Source organism: Crocuta crocuta, unplaced genomic scaffold (genome assembly GCF_008692635.1).
Source record: "Crocuta crocuta isolate KB4526 unplaced genomic scaffold, BGI_CrCroc_1.0 scaffold84, whole genome shotgun sequence".
Classification (NCBI taxonomy): domain Eukaryota; kingdom Metazoa; phylum Chordata; class Mammalia; order Carnivora; family Hyaenidae; genus Crocuta; species Crocuta crocuta.
The window spans coordinates 6,291,238-6,317,661 of NW_027530213.1; the positions used below are offsets into that span (position 1 = coordinate 6,291,238).

Consider the following 26,424-nt stretch of genomic DNA (forward strand, 5'->3'; position numbering starts at 1 on the left):
CCCAGTTCACCTTACAGCCCCCACAGGCTGGGGAAGTGGAAGGAAGGTGAACATTGTAACCGGAGGCCTCAGAATGTGAGTTCATTTTCATTCCAGGTCTGAGCTGAAGAAGCCAGGCCCCCTCCGTGCAGGCTCCCCTTGCAATGTAGGCCCCGAGCTGGCAATCACGGTTCCGGGTCTTTCATTAATGTCAGAATGTAAAAAATAAGAACAAATTTCCCAAAAAGCAGGATTTGGGCTCTTCACAATTCTCTGCTCAGGCTGGCTTTCTGAATCACCTTAAAGAAAGGCAGGGCTCCCATCTGGGTGCCTCAGAATCTCCTGGAAACAAAAGCTATTCCAGACATTGCACTTGGAGCAGGCTCTCAGGTCCCAAGAGCACATCATTCTGCCTCTTCCTGGACCCAGAGGAGCAGCAATGCCCAGCAACCAGGGTTACTGGGGCAAAAGCTTCAAGAATGTAACAGACCAAAAGGAGCTCACGCCAAAGCCATCAGCCCCTTTGGCCTCCATTCTTCCCCAGATGTGTGCAGGAAGAACCTCCCAGGTGAACTGTTGTCTCTAAAGCAATCTTCTCTTGCTGTTCGCAAGACGAAGAGGGCAGTCATAATTAGATTGCTACTAATACACCAGTTAATAAGTGGCATAAATGACCATGCAAATGTCAAGCTGTGAATCTGAAACTTGACAGGACCTTTCATATCCAACCAGGGCTTGGCACCAAAAAGCATTCTCTGAATTTGCACGTAATCTGCTTTTTGCAGCTCTTTTGAGAAGGAGCTATTTACCCAGTAAGCATGTTATTCTCCACCCAAGATCATAGTCATTCCAAGTCAATGAACTGCATTCCAGATAAATCAGGAAGAACTTAAAACACAGGATTTTAAGGTTTGGGCGTGCGATAGAGAAGACATGAAGGGGTCATGTAAGTCATGGTTGCTAATACATTGACATTGGCCCAGAGCTCTGAAGAGCAGACAGCACCAAGCCATTTGGTTAAAAAAAAAAAAAAAAAATCCACGTTGTTGCTAGACTTTTCCCACGGACAGCTTGGTGGAAGCTGTCCAGATCAGTCGCAGGGTTGTCATTACGCTGGAAGGTACCACTCAGTGCTGCTCTCACTCAGAGCCCACGGTGCCTCATGAAGCCATGTAAGGTTAAGGATTCCCCCCAAGACTTCCTCTTCTTGCTTTTAATTTTTTACATCGAGATAAGTTCACATCACATAAAATTAACCAGTTTAAAGCATGCCATTCAGCGATTCAGTGATTCATGACATTTTGCAGCCATCACATCAATCCAGTTGCAAAACACATTCGTCACCCTAAGAGAGAACTCTTTCCATTAAGCAGCCACTCTCCATCCCTCCCAAGAACACCTGCCGCCAGCCCCTAACAGCCACTAATCTGCTTTCTGCCTCTATGGATGGACCTATTCCAGGCACTTCACGTAACTGGGATTACACAATATGTGACCTTTTGTGTCTGGCTTCTTTCACTCAGCATCATGTTTTCAAGGTTCATCCGTGATATAAGATGTATCCGTACTTCACCGTTTGTTACGGTGGAGAAATAGTCCATTGGACGGATAGACCGCATTCTGTTTATCCATTCACCGGTTGGTGGACATTTAGATGGCTTCTACCTTTTGGCTATTGTGAATAGTGCTGTTATAAATATTCACATCCAAGTTTTTGTTTGAAAACCTTCTCAGTTCTTTGGGAATACACACCTAGGAGTGGAATAGCTGGTTCCTATGGTAATTCTATGTGTAACTTTTTAAAAAACCACCTGTTTTCTCCCTTCTTGCTTTTGAACAATGGTATGCCTTCACTTAAAACTGTCTTTCTTATTATTTCTAAGGTTTGGAGGAAGAAGAGAGGAGGCTTGCTGGTGGTTCACTTGGCCATTCTGAGGGCAAGCCATCATCAAACCAGTCTTCTACGGAATTCCAAATCGAGTTCTTCAAGGCCTGGTCTTCTATACACTCACACCCTCCTTGCCTTCAGTGAGAACTGGGGGTGAATGGTCACAGGGAAGAGAGGAGGAGAGACCAAACTAATGAGGCAGTAGTCTCCAGACAAAATACACACCCCATGGGTGGGCCAGACCATTGTCTGCTGGGATCCACCACAAGAAGCCATTAGAACCTCTAGTTCTATTTATTTTCACTTAACAGCAAGAAAAAAATGAGCTTCACTAATTTTATGGGTTGAATGATGTTGCTTCTAAAAAAGATACGTTAGAGTCCTAACCCCATGCACCTCAGAATGTGACCTTATTTGCAGAGAGGGTCTTTACAGAGTTAATCAGGTTAAAATAAAGTTATTAAGGTAGGCCCTAATCTAATAAGACTGGTGTCCTTACAGAGAAGAGAAACTTAGACACACACACACATACACACATACACACGATGAATGCCATGTGAAGATGAAGACAGATCAGGGTGGTGAGTCAATAAGCCAAGGAGCGCCAAGCATTGGCAGCAATCACCAGAAGCCAGGAGAAAGCCCCGGAACAGGCTCTCCTTCACAGCCTCCAGGAAGATCTGACTGTCATGACACCTTAATCTCAAACCTCCAGCCTCCAGAATTGTGACACAATAAACTTCCGTTGTTCGAGCCGTTCAATTTGTGGCACTTTGTAACAGCAGCTCCAGTGAGCTAACGTTCTAATATTTAATATAGAGGTGCTCATAGGTCCCTGACTTAGTCCCTCACATGCAGGGTCTGAGGCCTCTTGAGGGAGGAGCCAGATCCTGGGCAGAGGACGAGATCAAGGTCACTCAGCCTGCACCCAGGTAAGTGGATTTATAGATCGGATCATCTCATCGTAATGTGATCAGTTCCCACAAGGTGCATGGGTAAATTTAGGTACTACCAAAAACCTGACTGGAAATACGGCCAAGGCCATGTGCACAGGGAATGAAAAAGCAAAGTTAGAGCTGACACATCCCCTGTGGGTGGGCTCCCTCACCGACAGCACCATTAAAACCCCGCGGAGCTGATCAGATCTGATCCCAAATCATTCTGAGTGAACAAGAAGACTACTTCTAGTAGGTATTTATATCCCTTTTTGTTAACAACCACCTCAAATCTAGAGTCGTATGCCTCGAGGTAGTGACCGGTGGTAATATGAAGCCATTGCAATTAACAACACTCTAAAATATCGTTTATGTCATCCTATTCCTTCTTTTAACCTCAACTCTATGTTTCTTTTACAATTTACATGATGTGCAGTGTATAACTAAACAGATGGGGAATACGTACCCCTCCCCCCACCAACCTTTTACTAAATGGGCACATAATCAGAAAAGTTTGGAAACCACCGATTTAGGGCAAAGGCTGCAGCTAGATGGGGGACAATACCCAAATCAGGGGGTGCTGGTGACCAGACAGCTGACCTTCCAGCCAGAAGCAGATGCCACACAGACATCAGAGGTGTCCGGAGCCAGGGACCGCCCCAGGGATGAGTGGTCTGGTTCCCTGCCTCAGGGAAAGCACTCTTCCTTGGCAGGATGGCTACCCTGTTGCCCTGAAGGGGAAAACTCCTCAGATATCAGAAAGGGGCAAGTGAATGTGATCTTTTTTTTTTTTTTAAGTTGTATGTATTTATTTTGAGAGAGACTGGGACAGCGTGAGTTTGGGAGGGGCAGAGAGAGGGAGGGAATCCCAAGCAGGCTCCGCACCACCAGCGCAGAAGTGGACACGCGGTGCTCGAACTCACAAAGCTGTGTGATCGTGACCTGAGCCGAAACCAAGAATCGGCTGTTTAACTGACTGAGCCACCCAGGCGCCCCCAAAGTGACCTTTTAATGTATTTCAAGGTCAGTGAGAAGACATTCTTTTTTTTTTTTTTTTTTTAAGTTTCTTTACTTATTTTTGAGAGAGAGAGAGGGCACAAGCAGGGGAGGGGCAGAGAGAGAGGGAAAGAGCAAGAAGCCCAGGTAGGTTCTGCACTGTCAGCAGTGCAGAATCGGATGCGGGGCTCCAACCCACGAACCATGAGATTATGACCTAAGCCGATGCTTAACCAACCGCGCCACGCAGGCTTCCGGAAACAAATGTCGTTGAGTGAGCACAGGCCTCAGAAGCTCGGCCAGTCGATCCACCTGGACCACAAGAGGCTGGAGGCCAGCGAGGAGGAGGGGCAGGGTGTGAGGCCAGGATGGACAAACACACCCCCAGGTGAGAGGCTCCGTCATGCCTCAGCTGTTCCTGAAGTAGCAAGTGCTTAGATTCGCTCCGGTAGATCTGGAGGTAGCCTGAATCAGGAGACCCCTCCCAACCTCTCCTGCTGCTTGAGTTTGAGGGAGTGACGATGCTGACCATTGACCAAGGCTTGAGATGACCCTCTCCTCAGGCAGTGTGCCCTTGGTGGGGGGGGTCTCACGAGCCTCAGGGGCACCTGGTTCCACCCACTGCCTCGATGGCCGATGCCAGACATAGGTGCTGGCAGTGATGGGACCCCAGGGCCTATGTACCTGGCTTCTCCTTCAGGCCCAGCCTCATCTGGGCTGATTTTGAAAGAAATATTTATACTAAAGGGCTGAAGCTGAGGGAAGATTTCACCACCTCTTATCTCTTGTAGTTTAGAAAAACAACCAACATTTCATTGACAAGTGACCCCGTGGCGCCTGTGTTTGTGGCTTGTTCCTCTGGAGAGCCTCCTCTTCCCAGAGCCCTGTCTCCGTTTACATAGCTCTGCTCACTTCCTCTCAGACTCCCCGGGGAAAACAAGATTCTCATGGATGTGCCACGTCTCTGGTAAGGTTCCCTGAGCGCTGTGAGTGCTCGAAACTGGAGACTGGCATCGCTCCATGTTCTATCTCTGTGATGGTGGCTTCCAATAAGCCTAGACCTCCAGCCAAACATCTTGAGTCTCTCAGTTTTGAGGCGCCCTGGAGACCCTTGCACCCATCCCAGCCCCCAGCGCCCCACACAGTCATTCAGCTGCCTCGGCCCAGAGCGACGGGCCTAGCTTGTTCCCACCTGTCCCCACCTCTACGTAGGCTCCTCTATGCACTGCCCCTGTGCTGTCCATGCACTCCCCAGAAGACTACAGGGCAAAGACTCTCCAGCCCCACACCCCACCAGTGTGCCTCCCTTTCAGGCCAAGGTGTTAGGCTCCAGCACTTCTCCTTCTCCAAGGAACCAAGCGTAAACCTAGAGTAGAAATCTCTGTGCAAACACGCCATCTTCCCCACAATCTCCGCCATCTTCCTCCCACCCTACACCCTCAGCCTTTACTTCAACTCTTGGCTTAACTTGGTGACTCTCAACCCTACACACGCATCAGAATCCCTTGAGGGGATTTCTTTCTTTTCTTTTCTTTTTAAGATTTTATTTTTAAGTAAGCTCTACATCCAACATGAGGCTCGAACTTACAACCCTAAAATCAAGAGTTGAATGCTCTACCAACCCAGTCAGCCAGGCGCTCCTCCCTTGAGAAGGTTTCTTAAAGACCCAGCCAGGCCTGATTACCCAAATTTGCGAGGCCCGGTGCAAAATGAATTTGCAGGGCACCCTGTTCAAAAATTATTAAGAATATCACGATTGCATTAAAGTAAGCATGGGGCCCTTCTGAACACGGGGCTCAGTAGGACCTGTGCCTAGGAAGCCAGGCCTGTGCCCAGGAACTTATCCTCAACATTCAGATTTCATTAGTNAGCTTCCTAGTAGGTGCTAAGGTGCCTAAGCTGACCCAGAGATACTGCTTCTATTGAAGGCTTTCCCCAACTGGAAATTGTTTATTCTTATGCTCTTGACCTTGAGGCTAGGAGTTGGCCCCACTTCGAGCTGGCTCTGCATTGTCATTTCCAAAACACTTCTTTCATGGGTTTGCAAATTACTTGCTCAACTGAAGCTAAGGTCATTCAGGTCTTTTCCTTTCCCTAGTCTAGGTCATTTCTGCACTTTGTTTGGTGCCTTTCCTCATCCAACCAACAATTAGCAAATGCTTCACAACTTTCTCCACCCCCATTCATGTTGCTGCTTTAGAATTCTTATGGCTGGCCCAGCCACGCATGATCTTGGAGCCTCTTGGCTCCTTGTCCTCTGGTCTCCAGCAACTTCTACCCTCCTCCTTCTCAGCCCCCACTCCCAAGCCTTTCTGGGCCTGACTGGCACTCTGGGCTCCTCTACCTCTGAATCTCAACCCCAAGTGCTCTCACTCTCTGACTGCAGCCTCCTATCCTAACTTTCCCTCCATTCCACGTCCCCGCTACATCCGTTACTCAACGTTATTACTCATCCATTATTGTGGTCTTTGCACCAGTGACTCCTCCAGGTGTTTCTTTTCCATTGTTTTCACTGTCTTCAGCTTCCATTCTATGTCTCTTCCAAATACTAGACATTCTCTTCCTCCCCTGTCCTCACATCCCACCCATCTAGCAAACTTCCAATGCTGGATGAACGTCAGCACCCATCTTCCCCGCACCTGCCCACCCCCCGCGCCAGCCGGCAGAGCGCAGCTGGAGGCACATCTCGCAGTTGCACGGACCACCTTGCGTTCTATTGCACTGAGAAAAGAGAACCGATTGTCCAACATGCATTTCTGAGTTTGCAACCAACTCTCCCTCCTCCTGTCGAGGGCCAGTTCCTTCACAGATGCTCTTTGTCCCCCTTACCTCCCATCTTCTTGGGAGCTGTTTGCAGCAATTAACTTCCCACTAGGCCATTTCTTCCATCTCTTCTTTGTTCTGGAATCTTCCCATCGGTAGGTAAATGCCCTGCCTTTTGCAGTTAGTTTTTCTAAAAAAAGGGAGAAAGAGAAAAGGTGAGAAGAAGGGTGGAAAGGAGAGGGGAGGGCAGGGGAGAGGAAGGGAGGGGAGGGGGGAGGNTCCAGCTCCTACCCTCTTGCTCTTCCTTTCACGGCCACACTTTCTGAGCGTGTCGTCTATCACTCCCCCATTCACCCCTCATTCACTCCCCTCAGCTTTCATCCCACCACTTCAATGAAACAGCCTTTAATAAGGCCACCAGTTACTTCCATTTTAAACAGGATGGCCATGTTGTACCTTTTTCCTTGACCTCTCAGCATCACTGGAACTCCCTCCTCCCTGAAACACACTCATCCACTGGCTCCTCCACACTTTTTTTCCTAGTTCTCTGGCTTCCCCTCCTGACTCCCCTTAGGGGCCCTTCCCCCTCTATGTAACTACTATATGTCGAACTTCCTTAAGGCTCCATTCTAGGCCCTCTTATTTCTCCGTCTACTCTCTATTCTTGGATAATCTCATCTATTTTCACCACTGCAAATATCATGTAAATGTCGACTCATTTTATCTGCAAAGACATGAAATATAAGTGCCCATTTCTCTCACATCACATAAGCATCCTGGGCTGATACAGTAACGCTATGGTTGGGGGCTCCATCTGTCTGGTTCCATTGCCGCTCCCAATGCGTTGCATTTGTCTACATGGTCCCGGACAACTGCATGCCTATGTTTCAGCTTTCAGGAGGAGGAAAAGTGGCAGGGAGCAGACAGGCCCCTCCTTTAAAGACTCTACCCAGAAGTTGCAGGCATTGCTTCTGCAAACATCTCATTAGCCATAACTTCAACAGCTGGCCACACCTAGCTCCAAGGAAAACTGGGAGCTGTAGGCTTTATTCTGGGTGGTCGCATGCCCCTTAAATTTCTCTTGGCATGGAAGAAAGGGAAAACCAATACTGAGAGAAAACTAGCAGAATTGGCCATAGGCACCAGCTAGGTTTGCCAATTCTTTATTTTGTCAAATAAGGACATTTTTTAAAAACCTACCAACTATTGCCATCAGTTCATAAAAGAAAGGACATTTTTAATACCAAAATTGGAGAAGACATAGTCTCAAAATAGAGAAAAGTCTTTTAGATTAAATGAATTTAGATTTATGGAAGACAGCGCTGTATTATCCTCACTGTTTCTGGCCCAAGCGTCCCTTGCCTGGCCTGAGCTGGAGGCCATGACTGAGGCACGGCTGTTAGAGTATTGTCAGTACCATCCTTATGTACCTACGCCCCCCCGCCCCCGATTTAGGGGGATGGCTGGGATAGCTCCCGCCTGGTAGTAATACAGAAATCCAAGCCTCCATCCCCTCAAGTCCCTTCCCATTTCCAAACACCCAAAGGCAGTTAGGGTTCACTGCTGTGGCTGCAGGACCTAATCCCATAGCAGGACCTCACATTACCTCAGGGGTCTCTGGAAAGCTTGGCCACATCACTGCCGCCATTCCCCAAGAGGGGAATTTCCCCAGCAGAGACAACGACATCTCCTTTGGGCCCATCTTGAAAAGTCACACCTAGGGGCACCTGGGTGGCTCAGTTGGTTAAGCGTCCGACTTTGGCTCAGGTCATGATCTCACGGTTTGTGGGTTCGAGCCCCGCGTCGGGCTCTGTGCTGACAGCTAGCTCAGAGCCTGGAGCCTGTTTCAGATTCTGTGTCTCCCTCTCTCTCTGACCTTCCCCTGCTCACACTGTCTCTCTCCCTCTCTCTCAGAAATAAATAAAATATTAAAAAAAAAGAAAAGTCACAACTTTCCCAACAACACTCCCTCTCTCTCCCCACCTTCTCTTCGAAGTCAACAAGTCCAGGAGACCAGCCCAGAAGACCCATAAAGGATGCTGAGCAATGTTTTACCTACCAATAGCCACATCTATCACAGAAAGACTCAGTGTTTTGTCTTGATTTACTCTAAGGTGAGTCCCTCCCCAGACCTCTGCTTTACTCTGGTCAAGAGAGTCATCTTCACCCCGGGGCTCCTCAACATTTCTCTAGGAGGTTTGCAGGCAAAGAGTCCCTCAGATCAGGTCATGGAATAAAACTGAAGCTAAAGGATGAGAACTCTCCCCTGGCTCAGGACAGTGAAGAAGGGGTGCTCTGCACCCCCTTTCTCTTCCTCCATTTTCAGGGTATATTTTGGGGCATTGCGGCAGGCTTTCAGCTATGTTGTTGGAAAGGAAGCCTTGGGTGAGTTACTTTTTGGACTTTTCTTGTGTTCTGCCTTTGAAAATAGAATGCTTTGGGGTGCCTGGGTGGCTCAGTTGGTTAGGTGTCTCACTCTTGATTTCAGCTCAGGTCAGGATCTCATGATTCATGAGTTCAAGTCCCACATTGGGCTCTGTACTGACAGTGTGGAGCCTGCTTGGGATTCTCTCTCTCTTCTCTCTCTGCCCCTACCCTACTTGCTCTCTCTCTCTCTCTCTCTCTCTCTCCCCACACACACTCTCTCTCTCTCTCAGAATAAATAAGCTTTAAAAATAAAAAAAAAGAAAAATGAAATGTTTTGATTTCACATAGGAGCCTTCACTGCATGTTCCTGAATCCTAAAAACTAAGATTTTGTTTTTGTCAAAAATACCGTCCCCCTTTTTTTTCCATGTAGACATTGCTGGATTAGAATCCTAGAATTTCAGTGCTGGAGGAGCTTAGAGATCATAAGATTGTAAAGTTTCTGGGGCACCTGGGTGGCTCATTCGGTTAAGTGTCCAACTTCAGCCCAGGTCATGATCTCACTGCTTGTGAGTTCAAGCCCCATGTCAGGCTTTGTGCTGATAACTCAGAGCCTGGAGCCTGCCTCAGATCCTGTCTCCATCTCTCTCTGCCCCTCCCCTGCTCGCTCCCTCTCCCTCTCTCTCTCAAATATAAAATAAGGAACATTAAACATTTTTTAAAAATTCTACAGCTTCATTTTATGGGTAAGGAAACTGAGATGCAGAAAGGTGAAATGATCACCCAAGTTTACACAGTAGCCAGTGCCAAGGTCTAGGTCACACAGCTCTGCACCCTTGGCTGGGGCATGGAGAGCAGGGAGGGGTGGGCACTTGGCCTGAAAAATTGGAGCAAGGCCTTGAAGGATGAGATGCTTTGATCTTGGCATGTTCAAGACAGCCCCCCTTACCCCCTGCACTTCACCATGGCTGCCCGCCCTCCATGCCAAATGAAGCTGATAAACAGAGGAAATTCTCACGGGAGGGCTCTTCAAGATCCATTAAGAAAATTTTCTCTTGTTTATAGCAGAGTGCATCCTAGATGCAATGCCAACAGGGTTTGCTTCTTTGTTTATTTTAACCAAGAAGGGAAATTAGTGGCAAAAGAATATTTTGATAATGAATGGAAAGTTAGTCATGACATTTTTGAGGGGGGAAAATATAAATAAACTTTATTTTTAATGAGAGCTGTCTCAATGGATGATAGAGAAGATTCACAAATCTCAACCAGGGTGAACAGACACTTGAGCTGCCTGAAGCACCCGCTTTGGGTTTCTGCTTCTCCCATGTACATCGTAGAAGCCTTTGGGGTAGGGGGAGTGAGGGGTGTGTGTGTGTGTGTGTGTGTGTGTGTGTCTGCGTGCACGCGCGTGCACATGTGTACATGTCTGTGTGTGATCTCCTAAAGCAATCCTTGTTAATGGAAAGGTTTTTAAATATTTGCAAACGGATCTCCGAACTTTATAGAACACAACGGTATCTATTTCAAAACAACCTGGGAGCATTTGGTGTCTGCTTGGGCCTGGTAAATTTCCACTGTGGCCAGTGCCACACAGCATTTCCATTCCAGCCCAACTCACTTCAAGTGGCATGATTTGATTAAGCATTTCTTCACTTCTAATTGCATGCCAAGGCCCCAGGGCATCATTTGTTGGGTGGCCCCGAGTGGGCTGGAGTGGGGGGTGGAAAGACATGTCAATCTAGAAAGGTTTGTGCCTGACTTGTTCTCGGGTGTAATTCTGTCCTGTATCTGGCAAGTCTTCCCATTATTATGAACAGGCCTGTCTTGGCTGACAGTGGGTTTCGATGGTTCATGGCAAGCAGGGGAGAGCCTGCTCCCCAGGATCTCCTGGCCTGATGGAAAAGGGGGGAGGGCATCACAGTGGACTTGGCTGAACTCCACTCACCACCTGGGAAATTATATCCTTAAGCCACCCACTTGCAAACTCTATTACCACAGTATTTTAGAAAAGAATTGTTTAATAATATCAAAAAAAGATCTTAACCTCCAAGCACAGTCTACACCTCTGTAAAATGAGGAAATGCTACAACCTCATGGGGTTGAGGTGGGTGTTAGAAATATTGTAGATCAAGTCCTGGAACATGGTGAAACTCTGCAAAACATATTTATAGATGGCACCCTGGTCTGTCATAGTATCTATTATCCCCATCCTCCCTCTGAAAAGAACTTCCATATTGTTCAGATATCTCCTCCACTCCCATGGAGCTGTGAGCCCAGGACAGGGCCTTGGGCAGGAAGGAGCCCTCCATTCTCACTGGCCAGTGATTTCTTCAGGATGATCCTGTAACACATTGATGGCCAGTAAGTAGTGAACAGAATCTGCAGGTAGTGAACAGAATCTGCAGGTGGGGGCGCAATGAGCAGAAATGGGAGAGAAAGTCACAGGAAAAGTCTCTTCCAGCATTCTTCAGTATGCTATTCTCAGGTTGATGCTGCCATCTTGAAACTTGAGGATGAGGCCAATTTCCAAGGATGACAAAGCATAGAGAAGGAAAGAGATGGGGTCCTAGAGAACTACCCATGTTGCCAAGCAAATACACTCAGTGTGCCTGGTCTTCTCCAAATCTTCTCTAGCTGGAAATCTTTGCTCTTCCACAAGTGAGCTGCCCCTCCTACTAGTGAGCCATCCCCCAACTAGTAAACCATCCCTCTCCCTAATGAGTAACTCTCCCATTAGTGAGTGTCCCCCCCTCCAAGTAGTTAGCCATTCTCCTACCAGTGAGTCACCTCTCTGCTAGTAAGCCATCCCCCTCGTAGTAAGTCACCCCTCACTACTGAGCCACCCTCCCTTCACTAATGAGTCACCCCTCTACTGGTGAACCATTGCCCAGTAGTGGGCTGTGCCTGACAAATGAGCAGTGACTCGTCCTTCCTCACAAACAGGAGCCTGAGGGGGAGACATGCACAGGTTGGGAGGGTTTTCTGGACTTTCCCACAAAAGTGGGAGCCAGGAGGATGGAATGAGAACCCCAGCAGAGGTGGGAGCATTGGCTCACCAGAGGAGTGGGTAAAGGAAACTTCATCTCAGAGAAGATTTGCAAACGAACAATGCCGCCATGCGTTTTCAGATACTGCTCCTGGGATGTCCTACGAAGCTGTGGGCTTTCTGGGGTTTTGGCATTTTAACTACTCCATCCACTGGGAGGTTCTGGCCACAAATAACAGAAACTCTGACTGGAACCAGCATAATCAATATAGGAATGTATTATTTTATACCATAAATATTCCCCGTAGGGAGCTTCCGGACCAGTTGAATAAGCCATTCAAGAATGCCACCAAGGACCCAGTCTCTCCCGCTCTGTGCTTTTGGTGTGGGCTTCATTCTCTGTCTGCTGTCAAGACGGCAGCAGGAATTCCAGGCATTCTAATAATGGCCCCACCACGAAAACAGCTGCCTTTGCATTCCATGCCACTCCTCGACTGCTGACTAAAGATGAATGGTTTCGAAAAAGGACAACATCCACGACCCCAGGGCCCAAAGTGACACTTAGGTCCAGGGGAACATTTTACAAACCATGGAAAGACAGCCTGCTGGCCCTGCAGCCACAAAGGACAAAGAAAGAGGCTCAATATCACCTCGTGGGCTTAGAATGGGGGCAACCATATGCTCCACACCCCAGGGAGTTCTCGGCAGCCTCCCGATCACCAGATGTCAAGGGGATCAAGCAAGACCCTCAACAGGCAATGCAGGCATTGGTAAAGCAATCCTTGGTCAGAATGCCCATTTCCTTGAGATCCTATGGAATGACAGTTGTTGATGACCAGACTCTGCTAACAGAGCCTTGTCCCCAGGACCTCGCCAACATTTCTCCAGAATCATCTGCTGAAAGACGGCTGTTAACCTGGAGCTCACTCATGGGATGGAGAGGGAGGAGACAGACCTGACTCTGTGTCAAATCTCTTTTTCAAAAAATAGTCAAGAAATTCCCCCCGGAAAACCGAGAATATTTGCAATATATATGACAAAAGTTTGATTATCCTTATTTTATTATGAACTCTTGCAGATCAATTTGTTTTCAATGGCTGCACACATAAAAGATATAAAACTTACAGCCTATAAAACCATGTAAAATGCAACCACTCACTATAGTAATAAAAACGTAAAGCTAAAACCTGAGATGCATTTGTTTCTTTTTTTTTTCTGTTTTGTTTGTTTCTTACTTCATAAAATAGTAAAGGAATACCATATAGTGGCAAGGAAAATAGCATTTCTGTCCTTATGCACTGCTAGCGGGACTATAATTTCACGCAATCTTTCTAGAGGTCAGTTTGGCAAAGCAGAGAAAAAGGACTTAACCATGTACTCTGGGCCACTGACTGTGCATTCCAAAATGTATCCTGAGGAAATAACCAAAGGAGTGTGCAAGGCAGTACTAAGCACTCATGAATATTCAGTATGGTATTGTTTTTGACATTGCAATACTGGAAACTACCAAAACATCGAACGTATCTGCATTAGCTAAGTGGATAACACATTCCTTTCATATTATGAAGTCATCAAAAAATAAAGCAAAAAACTTTTTTTTTTTCATCAGAGTTAAGTTAAATGAGGGAGTTGCAAATCATTAAGTTCAATGTAAATTTTGGTAACCATTGGCATGGTACAACTTTGTATTATCTTTACATTCAAACTTCAAGCGCATATAGCATACACAGAAGAGGTATTTAAAACATTTAACAACTGATTTCCAAGAACAAAGGGCCATATCCCCAAATACAGTCTGTCTTGTTACTGGAATTATTTTCATTGACTACTTCATGTGCCAACTATTGCACACATCAATAGTTTTTACTTAATGATTTCATAGGTTAAATAATTATTTAAATAAATAGCATCATTTAATTGCCCACAGATGAGTAGCTTTATTAACTCCTTTGTGTGTTTTCACGTTTTCCACCTTTTTTTATAGTGAAAATGTATTACTTATCAAAAACAATAATGCGGGGCAGCTGGTTGGCTCAGTCGGCTAACCGTCTGACTTCAGCTCAGGTCATGATCTCACAGTTCTGGGTTCAAGCCCCGGATTGAGCTTTGTGCTGGCAGCTCAGAGCCTGAAGCCTGCTTCAGATTTTGTCTCCGTCTCTCTCTGTCCCTCCCCCACTCTCTCTCTCTGTCTCTTGAAAATAAATAAACATCTAAAATAATTAAAACAACAACAACAAACCCCAAAATAACAATGCAGTTAAAAAGCAGCTCAGTGCAGAGGCACCAGGGTGGCTCAGTGGGTTAAGCGCCCAACTCTTGATCTCAGCTCAGGTCTTGATCTCAGGGTTATGAGTTCAAGCTCCGCATTGGGCTCTGCGCTGGGCATGAAGCCTACTTAAAATAAAATAAAAACAAAAACAGGAAGGAATTCAGTGTCTAAGGACTCTTCATTCAATGTCCTTTATTCTACCCTCTCAACCTCTGACCCACGTCTGATCTCCATAATGGGAATCCCCAAAGCCCCTCCAGCAACCACATTCTTCAAAAACAAGAAGCGTCTCATCTTTGTATCAAACACCAGATTTTTGTCCTCGACTGGAGGCTCTCTGGGGGTGCCAAGCAGAGGGTACAGATCTGGAGGCTCCTGAAAGTCCTGCCTGCCAGGAATGCTCTCCCCCTGCTGGTGACACTACAAACTGCCACTACACATGGGGAAAGCAGGCCAATCCTGCCCATGGAAGGCTTAAACGCACACAACTTTGCTCCCTCTTTCCTCTCCAGTCCTGCTCACACACCTGCAAAAAGATCTCTGCACCAGCACACTCCCTGGAGGGTTGTCAGAAATAGCAAACATATGGGATAGAAACCCACCGTCCATGAACAGAGGGTCATTAATGTATGGGAAATCCACTACAGCTGCTGAAAATAAGAGGCAAAGTTATAGGTGCTCCTAGGAAAACACATCCAAAAGGTAGCAGTAAATAAAGAAATGAAATCCACACAACAAGTATACTATGATTCCATTTGTGCTACAGAAAAAAAAAAAAATCTGTGTGCACATCACATTTCTGGAAAGGTCCATGAGAAGCTGTAGGTAATGGGGTGTTTTGGGAATTGGAGGGAGAGGGAGAGGTGATCAGTTAGGGCTTTTTTCTTTCCCCTTTGTACCCTTTTGTACTGTTTTAACTTTTTGTCATGAGTAATAATAATTTTTAAAGATCTGCTTCCTGACATTTTAGGGCAGGTCTAGGAAAAACAAAAGATACAGACCACTGAGCCAGGCAAGCCCTCTCTCTAGCTTGGGTGTTAATTTACGTGTCAGGGACTTGCCCACAGAGTGATTTCCATTTTAGCAGTCAAGGTCATCTCAGGGCAATGCTTCTCAAACTTTTCCACAGAAGTACCCCTGATGACAAAACAGAACAAACATGTAACCTCAAGGGATGAAGGAAATTGGCCCCAATCTCTACCTCGAGCAAAATTTCTTTAGCGTGCAGACTATATTAAAAATTCAAGAAAATTTTGAATTTTATTCCACCATAGAGTTGTCTTTGATTTATTGTAAAAACAAGCTTTCTCTTCAAATTTTATTTGTGGAATTCTGGTCACTACCTTGGTAAATCCCTCACTCCTGCTTTAAATGGATAAAAATTTTCCAGATGAAACTTCATAAGAAAAAGTTTTATCCATAGTCAGGCTCTGAGGCAAGAAAAGTTGAAGTGATAGAGGGAACTCAAGGTGAGAAATTTCTGGAAACCAGGACTTGATACCTGCTGAGAGGTGTAGATTCCATCATTCATGCAGAGGAAGAGCTGATCTAAAACATAGGGCTGGGTTTCACAGAATTCTGCTCCCTGACATGAAGTGAGACCAAGGATGAGAAACATTCTACCCACATGCTTGAGAAGTGACAAGGAGGCTTGTCATCTATTTGGACTTTGGGGAAGAAAGAAAGAAAAATACTATAAATCAGACACCCAGGCTGGCACCGTTGACGCGTATAAATTCACAATATCTGTCTAGCACAGTGGCTCCAAGCCACAACGTCAATGTCAAAAGTAGTTCAGTACTAAAGAAACCCGTAAGAGTCCTGCTGGAAGGAAACTGAAAACTGTCTTGTAGAGAAGGTCCCCAAACCCAGGGAACTGGTACTGACCATAAAACTATGAGCCACACTGAAAATAAACAGAGATAACAAACTGAATGAGGAAATGAATTGCCATGAGGGAAAATCACAGATGCAACAGATAGGAAAAGTTGTGTATCAAGAATCAAAGACAATAGGACAATATAAAAGAGATATCTAACATGTTAAAAAAAATATGCAAAGGAAAAAACATAAACCATAAGCACAGAATGAAAATAGAACGAGGATATTGCCAAAGGATCAAATGAAGCTTGAGAAAGACAGCAAATAAACTTCCTACAGGAAAATGGAATTGATGTGGTAGATCTGTCACAGACGCAGAGAGTATTCATGAACAGAAAGACGAGAGGAAATTACCCAACATGCCTCAAAAAAATAAAGAGATGGAAAATGTGAGAGAGAAATTGAGACATGTGAACATTTGAATGGGAAAACCCACCAAATATCTAAGAGGAGTTCCAATACAGAAAAGAAAGGATTAGGCAATTTTCAAAGATATAGAGGCTTAGATCTTCAGTATTGAAGATACAAACTCTCAGTAACAGAAGTACACTAAAACTTGAAAATGATAATTAAAAAAAAATCCATCCCTACATGCATCATAGTGAAACTACAGAATCCCAAAGACGAAGAGAAAAATCAATCTTCAAAGCTTTACAAGGCAAGTGGGAAAAAAATTAACAAGTCTCCAGGAGAAGCAAATCACATAATAAATTAGAGAAACAGAGAACACCTCCTTTTCAAGAGACCACAGAACAAACCTCAAAATTTCCAAAAGACAAAAACAGAACAGAAAACATTCTTTAATGACAATGTAGAAATTAATGTCAAAAATCCAAAGACAAAAAGCCCTTGCTTACTAGAAATTTTTAAACACTCTTTCAAACAATTGTGAAGTCAAAGGAAAAAAATACAAACTGATAGCACAGAACAACAGAAGACGGTAACAAGGAAGACATGACCATGTGAGCACTCACCCCAGTAAAAGCTAAAGCAGCATGGGATGAAAATGCATGTGCCTTATATCATTTCATTAGTACACAGAAAAAAAAATAAAAATAATTGAATGAAAGAACATAATGAACAGTTGGAAAAAAACGATCAGGGGTGCCTGGGTGGCTTGGTCAGTTGAGTGCTTGACTTCAGCTCAGGTCACGATCTTGCAGTCCATGAGTTCAAGCCCCATGTCAGGCTCTATACTGATAGCTCAGAGCCTGGAGCCTGCTTCGGATTCTGTGTCTCCCTCTCTCTCCCCCCCTCCCCTGCTATGCTCTGTCTCTGTCTCCGTCTCTCTCTCAAAAATAAATAAACATTAAAAAGAAAGTGAAAAAAAGAAAAAAGAATCAAACTGAAGGATAGGATAGCTAAAGGAATAAATTAATACAGATAAAGTTAAAATGCAATGATTATAAAACAAAAAACTATAGAACTAGTTAATAAATTCAAAAGCTGGGTCTTTTTGAAAAACAAAATAATAAAATATCCAAATTTATAGCTAATGAAATCAAGAGGAATGAAGAAAGGGCAAATATGTAAAATGAGATTAAATGGATCCAACAACCGGAAAAGCCATGGAAATTAAACAAATCATCTAAAAGCAATTTGTCCAGTGTTATAAAAATAATTGGAAAACATGGATGAAAAGGACAGTGTTCTAGAATTGAGCTCTCCAATATAGCAGCAACTAGCCACATGTAGAAACTGAGCACTTAAAATGTGGCGAGTCTAGGGGCCTGGCTGGTTCAGTTGGTAGAGCATGCGACTCTTGATCTCAACAGATCAAGCCCTATGTTGGGTGTAGAGATTACTTAAAAGCAAATCTTAAAAAAAAATGTGGTTAGTCTAAGCCTAGATACATTATAAGTATAAAGTTCACACTGGATTTTGAAGATTTATGAAGCAAAAAAAAAGAGTATTTATTAATAATTTTAATTGATTACATGTTGATAATATTGATAATGATATTTGGGATATATTTGGTTAAAAAAATCTTTTTAAAATAATTTTACCTAACTTTTTTCACTTTTTAAATATGGCTACCAGGAAACTTCAATTGATATATGTGACTTATGTTACATTTATATTTATATTTGACAGTGCTGTGAAAGAAAAAATAATTTGTTAAAACTAACTCCAGAAAAGGGTGCCTGGGTGGCTCAGTCAGGTAAGCAACCGACTTCAGCTCAGGTCATGATCTCACGGTTCGTGAGTTCCAGCCCCATGTCGGGCTCTGTGCTGACAGCTCAGGCTCTGTCTCCCTCTCTCTCTCTCAGACACACACATAAATAAATAAACATATAAAAAAAATTAAAAGCTGACTCCAGAAGAGAGAAAAAATCAAATAAACTAATACCTGCAGAACAACAAAGAAATGTGTCCCAGAGTTTCTCCCTGCCACTCTGCAACAAAAGCTCCAGACCAGGGCGGCTCAATAGGTTGAGTGTCTGACCCTTGAGTTCAGTTCAGGTCATGATCCCAAGGTCATGGGATCAAGCCCCAAATCAGTCTTCATGCTGAATGTGGATCCAGATCAAGATGACTTTCCAGTAGAGAATAGTGATTCCAATGATGTTTAAACTGTACCAGTGCACTTTTAAGAGAAAAGCTTTTACAAATGTTCCTCATGAAATAAGCATAATAGCAAAACCTGACAAAGATTGCTCACAAAAAACCTCATACGTTACTTTCACTTACGGATACTGAAGCAAGAAACACACAAACCATGACAACAACATTGACCAAAACGTTGACAAACAGGGTACTTGGGCTTCCAGGTAGAACACAGTAGGTCAGGAAATGAATCTTCTCTCTGTAACAGCCGTAGCAATGACTGGATAAATTGAAATAACTACTTTCAGAACAGTTGAGAACCATAAAAACAAAGACTAGATAAACAGAAAATTCCAGAGGAGGAAGAGTTCATCGTACATGAGCTGATACTCATGAGCTGGATATGGGCTAATGTAGCTTGGCTCAAACAGATTACACGAAAAGAGAAAGCAGTAGAACTTTGGTTTAGTGTAATGGTTTGGAAATTAAAACAGTCCAAAACACATGGCTAATTTTCCTCATGAGACATTTCCTAAGTTGTAGGTGCTTAGGAAACCGTCCCATCAGATGGAAAAGCCTTCCAGACACGTGACCAGTCTTTCCGTCAAGACAGTTGCCAAATTTTAACTTGCTTGGAGTGGTTGCTTAGCTCAAACCTCCAAAAGGCAGGACTTCTAGAGCAAACCAGAGGGGGAATGCAACTTACTAAACTGGAATCCAGCCCCAGCCTGACTCAGTCCCCAATTAGACTACAGCAACCTGCTCTTCGCCTCATCTGTTTACCAAAGGAAAAGGCAACTCTCATTGGTGGAAGATATCATCTGCAGCCTCTATGCTTCAAAACCAGTATGATAAATGTGTTAAAGAAAATCTTCATTGGGATCCATGAAGATGATCAGGTGGACATTCCACAGCCAAAATACAATAGCTAAAATTAACAACTTGTTTTTAAAAGAAGACCGTATATAGTAGAAGACAAGATTGGTAAACTCAAAAGTAGATCAACAGAAAAAATCTGATAGGAAGCAAAGAGAGAAAAATGAACAGAAAGACAGAATAGAGCACAAGTGATACATGTGGCACAGTCTGAAGATCTAATATGTGTATAATTGGAGTCAAGAGAGGCTAGAAATAAGGGCAGAAACAATATTTGCAGAGACAATGGCCAAGAATTTTCTAATATTGATGAAATATGTCAACTCATTGATCCAGGGTTTCAGTGAACCCCAAGGAAGATAAATAAAAAGAAAAATGTGTCCAGACACTTCTAAGCTAAACAATGAAGATCAATGACAAAGAGAAAATAGTAAAGCATCTGGGGAAAAAAATGCACATGACCTTCAGTGGAGCAACAGTAAAACTGATGATTGACTTTTTCAACAGAAACTGTGAAAGCCACACGACAATGGAATGATGTATTTAAAGCACCAAAAACAAAAACAAAAACACCTTTCAAACTAGGATCCTGTATCCAGCAAAAGCCCTTCAGATAGGAAGACAAAACAAAAATTTTCAGACATGAAATAAAACCAAAAACCCTGAAATAATCCATCCCTGTGGAGAAGCACTACATGGAATAATAATGGACATTTTTTTTTTGAGTAAAGAAAAAATGTTGCCAGATGGAAGCACAGAACTTCTGGAGGGAAAAAGCACCGTGGAAACAATAATTACATGGGAGAAAAGAAAAGAATATTTTCTGTTTGAAGTCAAGGTAATAGTAAGAATGTCTTGTGAGCTTTATAACGTATGTTGAGGTAAAATTATATAACAATACCCCAATACCTTTGACCTTTAAAGAGTCAAAGGTAATGAGTCAGAGATGCATAATGAAATCTTTAGGGCAATCACAACCCCCAATATAATTAAAAAGCTAATGGATAACCGTGCGCATGGCTGGCTCTGTTGGAAGAACATGAGACTCTTGATCTCGGAGTCGTGAGCTTGAGCCCCACATTGGGTATAGAGATTAGTTAAATGATAAATAAATAAAAACTTAAGGAAAATAGCTAATGCATAAGAAAATGGAATAGGAAAACACATGATTAATGAAAACACATGATAATTAAGCTCTGGTTGTTGATGTATTTGTTCCTTTAATTCTGTTCATTTCTATTTTGAAATCATGTTATCAAGAACATACAAATTTTAGATTCTTGGGTTTTCTTATTGAATTGACCTTGTTGTCATAACAAAACTTCTCCTTTTCTTTCTAGTAACAGTTCTTGCCTTAAAGTGTAGCTAGTCTGTTATTGAGTCAGCCAACCAAATTTCTGCATTGCTAGTATTGTGGGGTCTAACCTTTCTCATCCTCTACCTTCATGCTAACCTTGCCCTTATATTTGATGTGCACTCACTGTAAATAGTTAGTGTACACCTGGGTCTCAACTCTTTTTATTTAGTCTGACTGCTTTATTCTTTTAATTAGAGTGTTTTACATTTACATTTCAAGTAATTACCAACATAGTCACATTAAATCCTACCATGTTGCTATTTGTTTTTTATTTCTTCCATCTGTTCTATTCCTTTGTTCCTCATTTTCTGCCTTTTTGAGGATTAATCGTGTTTTTCTATTCCATTTTTCTCATCTATTAGCTTTTTATACTTTTTATGTGCAGATTCTTATGTATATATTGCATATATACACACATACATATACCCATGCATAAATTCACCTACTTATACACTTAAGTTTTGTACACTTTCACTATCAGTAAAAAATGCTAACAAATCACTGCCAAACAGAATTCATCAGCAAGTGAAGATAATAACACACACCATGACCAAATGGATCTTATTCGATATTAGGAAATCCACCTAATTCTAAGGAGAAAATTATGTCATCACCTTCATACATGTTCAAATAGAATTTGACAAAATGTATCAATTTATTCTTTATTTTTCAAAGGCAATAATGTAGGAATCAATAGACACCTTCAAAATATATATCTGAACCTCAAAACCAAAAAGCACACTGAGTCATGAAATACCAGAAGCTTTTACCCGTAAGTCAGGAATGAGATGAGTGTTTGCTCACTGTCACACTATTAATTAATTTTGCACTAGAGGTACTAGCCAACACAACTAGAAAAAGAAAAGAATTGAAAGTATAAACATTGCACCAAAAAAAGGTAAAACTATCACTATTTGCAGGGGATCGGTTTTATTCTTTGAAACCCCAAGAGAAATGAGTGAAAATTACTACAATCACGAAGAGAATATGGTAGGGAGAGTAGGTAGTAGGATGTGCAAAATTAAAGTACAGAAATCAGTAGCTTTTGTTTATACAAACAACTCAGTTAGGTAATATGTAAGAAAATGCCTCATTTACAATAAAATTGATAAAACAAGTAAGATTAGAAAGATTTGTGCAAGCCCTACATAATCTTTTAAACACTCCTAAGTGAATTAAAAGAGAGAGAGAAAGAAAGAAAAGTAAAAGACTCAAATAAATTAAAAGACATACAGTGTCCTTAGATAGGAAGAATTTGCCTTAGGTCAGTTTTCCTCAACTTGTAAGTGTTTATTTATAAATATTATCCCAATAAAAATATAAAAACAATTTTTATCTATACAAGGTGAGTCTAACTTCCACATGGAAAAAATAAACAAGAATAAAACGCAGGTAATTTTGATAGAGAAAATAAATGAGAAGCAAAAGCTATATCATATATCAAGATATACTTAAAATCTTCAATAATTAAAATATTGTAATAGTAGAATCTGATTAATTAGACTGATATACGGTATAGAATAGAAAACTGTGAAAAATATCCAAATATATATAGAAACTTTAAGGTAAAGGGGACATCTCAAATACAAGGGACAAAGAAGGACTAATCAATAATGTGTGTTGGTAATAAACATTTTGTATATAGACTTCAAATTCCAACTATACTAAAGATTTAAATATAAAAATTCAAAAACATTAAAAAAAACTAAAACAAAAATGGGACATGAGCAAATTCTTGCTCCTTTGCCTCAAAATCTAGAAGCCACACAACAACAACAACAACAAAAATTTTTCTTTTTTACAAATAGTTTATTGTCAAGCATTCATGGTTTGCCTCTCTCCCTTTCCCCCACTATTTCCCCCCTTCTTCTCCCCAACGGTCTTCCATTAAGTTCCTCCTAATCCTCCTATACATGCAAACATATGGTATCTGTCCTTCTCTGCCTGACTTATTTCGCTAAGCATAACACCCTCAAGGTCCATCCACGTGGCTACACATGGCCAGATTTCATTCTTTCTCATTGCCATGTAGTATTCCATCGTATAGATAAACCACATCTTCTTGATCCATTCGTCCGTTGATGGACACTTAGGCCGTTTCCATGTTTTGGCTATTGTTGAGAGTGCTGCTGTGAACACTGGGGTCCATGTGCTCCTATGCATCAGCACTCCTATATCCCTTGGGTAAACTACAACAACAAAAAATTTTTAAAGGGATGCCTAGTGACTCAGTTGGTTAAGTGTCTGACTCTTGATTTCAGCTCAGGACATGATCCCAGGGTCATGGGATTGAGCCCCGTGTGGGGCTTTGCACTGGGCATGAAGCCTGTTGAAGACTCTCTCTCTCGATCTTCCTCTGCCTCTCTCCACTGCTCTCATGCACTCTCTCTCAAAAAAAAAAAAAAAAGAAAGAAAAGAAAAATTTTAAAAAGATCTAAAAGTCACAAAACAAATGGTTGACTATTTCAATTTCAACTGCATTAAAATAAAAAACTTCCACATGGCAGAAAGCAAACAAAGTTTTAAAAACGCCCAAAGCAAAGTCAATAAATAAATGACAAAATGAGAAATGTGTGTAACTCATATCACGGAGGGTTTACGGCCCCAGTGCGTAAAGAGCTCCTGCAGATTGATGAGACAAAGACCAGCAAACCAATAGGAAAATGGACATGGATATGAACAATTTGCAGGAAATAGACTTGATTCCTAAACCTATGAAAATATGCTCAATGACACACATGTAAACCATACTGATTTTTAAAAATATACATATATCAGAAATGGCAAAAATCCCAAAGTTTGAAAATAGACTGTTGGTGAACTCCGGAGACACAGGTGCACTCTCTCTCCTGCGCTGTTACTGTGAGGAGACATCGGCATGCCCCCTGCAGAGGGTAATTTGGCAACATCTGTCCACATTAGAGACGCATTTACCCTTTGACTCAGCCATTTTACTTCTAGGAATTTACCTTCTGTACAAACATAATCGCGTGCTACATGAATCGCAGAGTTATCCGTGGCGGCATCGTTTGAAAGCAAAAGATTGCAAACAACTTAAATGTCCATATATAGGAGATTGTTTAGGCACATTCTGCATAGTAACTAAGCATCAGTAAAAAAGAAAAATGACATGCTTTATGTACCATGATGGAAAGATCTCTAAGACACAGTTAGCAGAAAAGAACAAGGTATAAAACATCAGGTCGAATACTATGGAGCTAGTAGAAAGAACTGGAAGTGGGGAAGGAATATATATTCAATTTGCTTGTATGTGGGAGGAAGAAAGAAAGAAGGAAGGAAGGAAGGAAGGAAGGAAGGAAGGAAGGAAGGAAGGAAGGAAGGAAAGGAGAGGAAAGGAAGGAAGGGAGGAAAGAAAGAAAGAAGGAAAGAGAGAAAGAAGGAAAGAAAGAAAGGGAGGGAGGGAGGAAGGAAGGAGGGGAGGGAGGAAGAGAGGAAGGAAGGAAGGAAGGAAGGAAGGAAGGAAGGAAGGAAGGAAAGGAAGGAAGGGAGGAAATGNAAGGAAGGAAGGAGGAAGGAAGGAGGAAGGAAGGAGGAAGGAAGGAGGAAGGAAGAGCTCTAGCGAGGAACAATGACAGCGGCTACCTTTCCGAGGTGAGGGATAAGAACTGAGCTAATAGGAAAGGTACTTTCCACCCAATGTTTTATAACCGTTGGGCTGTTTGAACCCTACGATATATTACTTATTCAAACTGGTGTCCTCCGAGGGGCCTCACTGCTGCGTTCCAGAGCTGCCGTGGGCCAGCTGGCCAGTTCTGCAAAGGGCTCTGAGTGGCAGAGCATTGTGGGCTTTTCTGAACCAACTTCATCAAACTTCTCTGTCCCTAATCACCCTCCTTGGCTGGCGAGAGCCTCAGACGAGGATTATAAAAGCCAAGGGGAGTCAGAGACCTGGAAGGGAGACTGGCCCATCAGAGGAAGCAGCCTCCCCCAGGCCCTGGCCCCAGGATCCTGGCTGGGCCAGTAAAGGAGTGAGGCTGCGGCCTGGATACCTGACCCACTTTGTGATGACCCCTGGGGAAACATTCATTCACCCAGCAACCGGCATGGTCATTCCTTCTTCTCGAGGCTTTGATCAGCATGTGGCTGGAGGATCACCGTGCTGTCTGTGCAAGTGAGTGGCCGCCAGAAGCTACAGGCCACCCCAACCTGGGAGGAGACCATCAGCCACCAGGTTCTCTCTCCCTTGGTCCACAGACGGTCACTGAGCACCTACTATGCTCCCATCACAATCCCAGGATACCTCTGGGGTTCCCGAAGCTCCGAGTCTCTTCTTCCTCTCAGGACCCATCTGCACAACTCAGCAAGGGTTAGATACATGCTTTGTATTGGTCACCAATTGTTTTTTGCAGCTCAGCTTTATTCCGGACCAGACGGTGGGCCCCCTCAGAGCAAGGGTCTGTGTCATATTTCCTTGTGTTTTCCAGAGCCCNTGAAGCCCCAAGAGGTACCTTTAGCAGCGACCTCCACGAGCTGCCCAGAACCCTGGACCCATCCCCGTCATCCATTCCCCTTCCAGGGACAGTGCCTGCTTTCTGGTTCCTCCAACTGGGAGGGCCACAGTCCCACCTCAGTCCCCCCCCAACCTTTCTCAAGATTCTGCTCAAAGACGACCTTGTCAATGAGCCCTTCTCTACTCCCCCTATTCAAAATCACTCCCCTGCCCCTCTTTCCTGCTAGCTGCTCTCAAATACCCTATAGAATCATCGGTTTTATGCCCTGGCTTCCCCATGACAATCTGAGCTTCCCAAGAGCAGAGATTGCTGTTTTGTTGAGTGCTGTCTCCCCAGGCACAGAACAATGTCTGGAACATATTAGGTGCTCAGTAAATATTTACTGAATACATTAATCTATGTACTGATCCATTAATTTAGCAGTGGCTCTTTGTCAAAGTTAATTCAACCGAAAAGGCATATATTGTTTGCACGTGTGGGTAAAAAAAAAAAGTCCATATATTTCTTTACAGTTTCATAGAAATTTCATTTTTTCTTTTAGTTAAAGGAATTGTGACGATCATTTTACAGAGGTGAAAACTAAGACTCAGGAAAGCTAGGTTTTCCAGCTCCTTAAGCTGGTGCCTAGCAGAACAGGGGCATCAGCTTTTCTGTCTCCCTGTGCTTGGCTCGATTTACCCACCTCGGGTTTGGGGACTGGAGATGGCCCCTTCCTTCTGTTTCTTGGTTCTTCCTGAAGCTTCATACTCTCCTTTAAGAAGAAAACCCTGGATCTTCCCCTTTCCTTCTCTTTCCTTCCTCCCCGATTGCTCCGGACCCACGGTCCCCCTCCCCCACCTTTCAATCCCCGAAGAAGCCATTGTGACGGTCTTTTGGCAGAACTAGGAATCAGCTCTTGGGCAAGACTGCGTTCTAATTTTTGGACTCTGCTCACTAGGTTCTTTGACGTTGCAAGGGGCAGAAACAAGCCTGGATGCCGTGAATAAGGTGGATTTATTGCAATAATTGACGCGACGTTAGGAAAAATAGGGATCTGGTAACAGCCCAGCTTCGGGGGAGTGCAGCGGCCCGCTCTGCAGCCTCCCTCCCTCCACCGCGGGAGCCCCGGC

General features: G+C 43.4%; 1 long non-coding RNA gene across 1 annotated transcript in view; it reads right to left on the minus strand.

The window, feature by feature from the left end:
- Window positions 1–26,102, minus strand: part of LOC144232586 (uncharacterized) — an 86,349-nt gene extending 60,247 nt beyond the window's left edge. The window contains exons 1-2 of the long non-coding RNA XR_013335463.1: window positions 25,998–26,102; window positions 6,628–6,751 (exon numbers count right to left, since the gene is read on the minus strand). This is a non-coding gene — a long non-coding RNA (uncharacterized LOC144232586). The remainder of the gene's footprint in view (window positions 1–6,627; window positions 6,752–25,997) is intronic.
- Window positions 26,103–26,424: the final 322 nt, after the last annotated feature.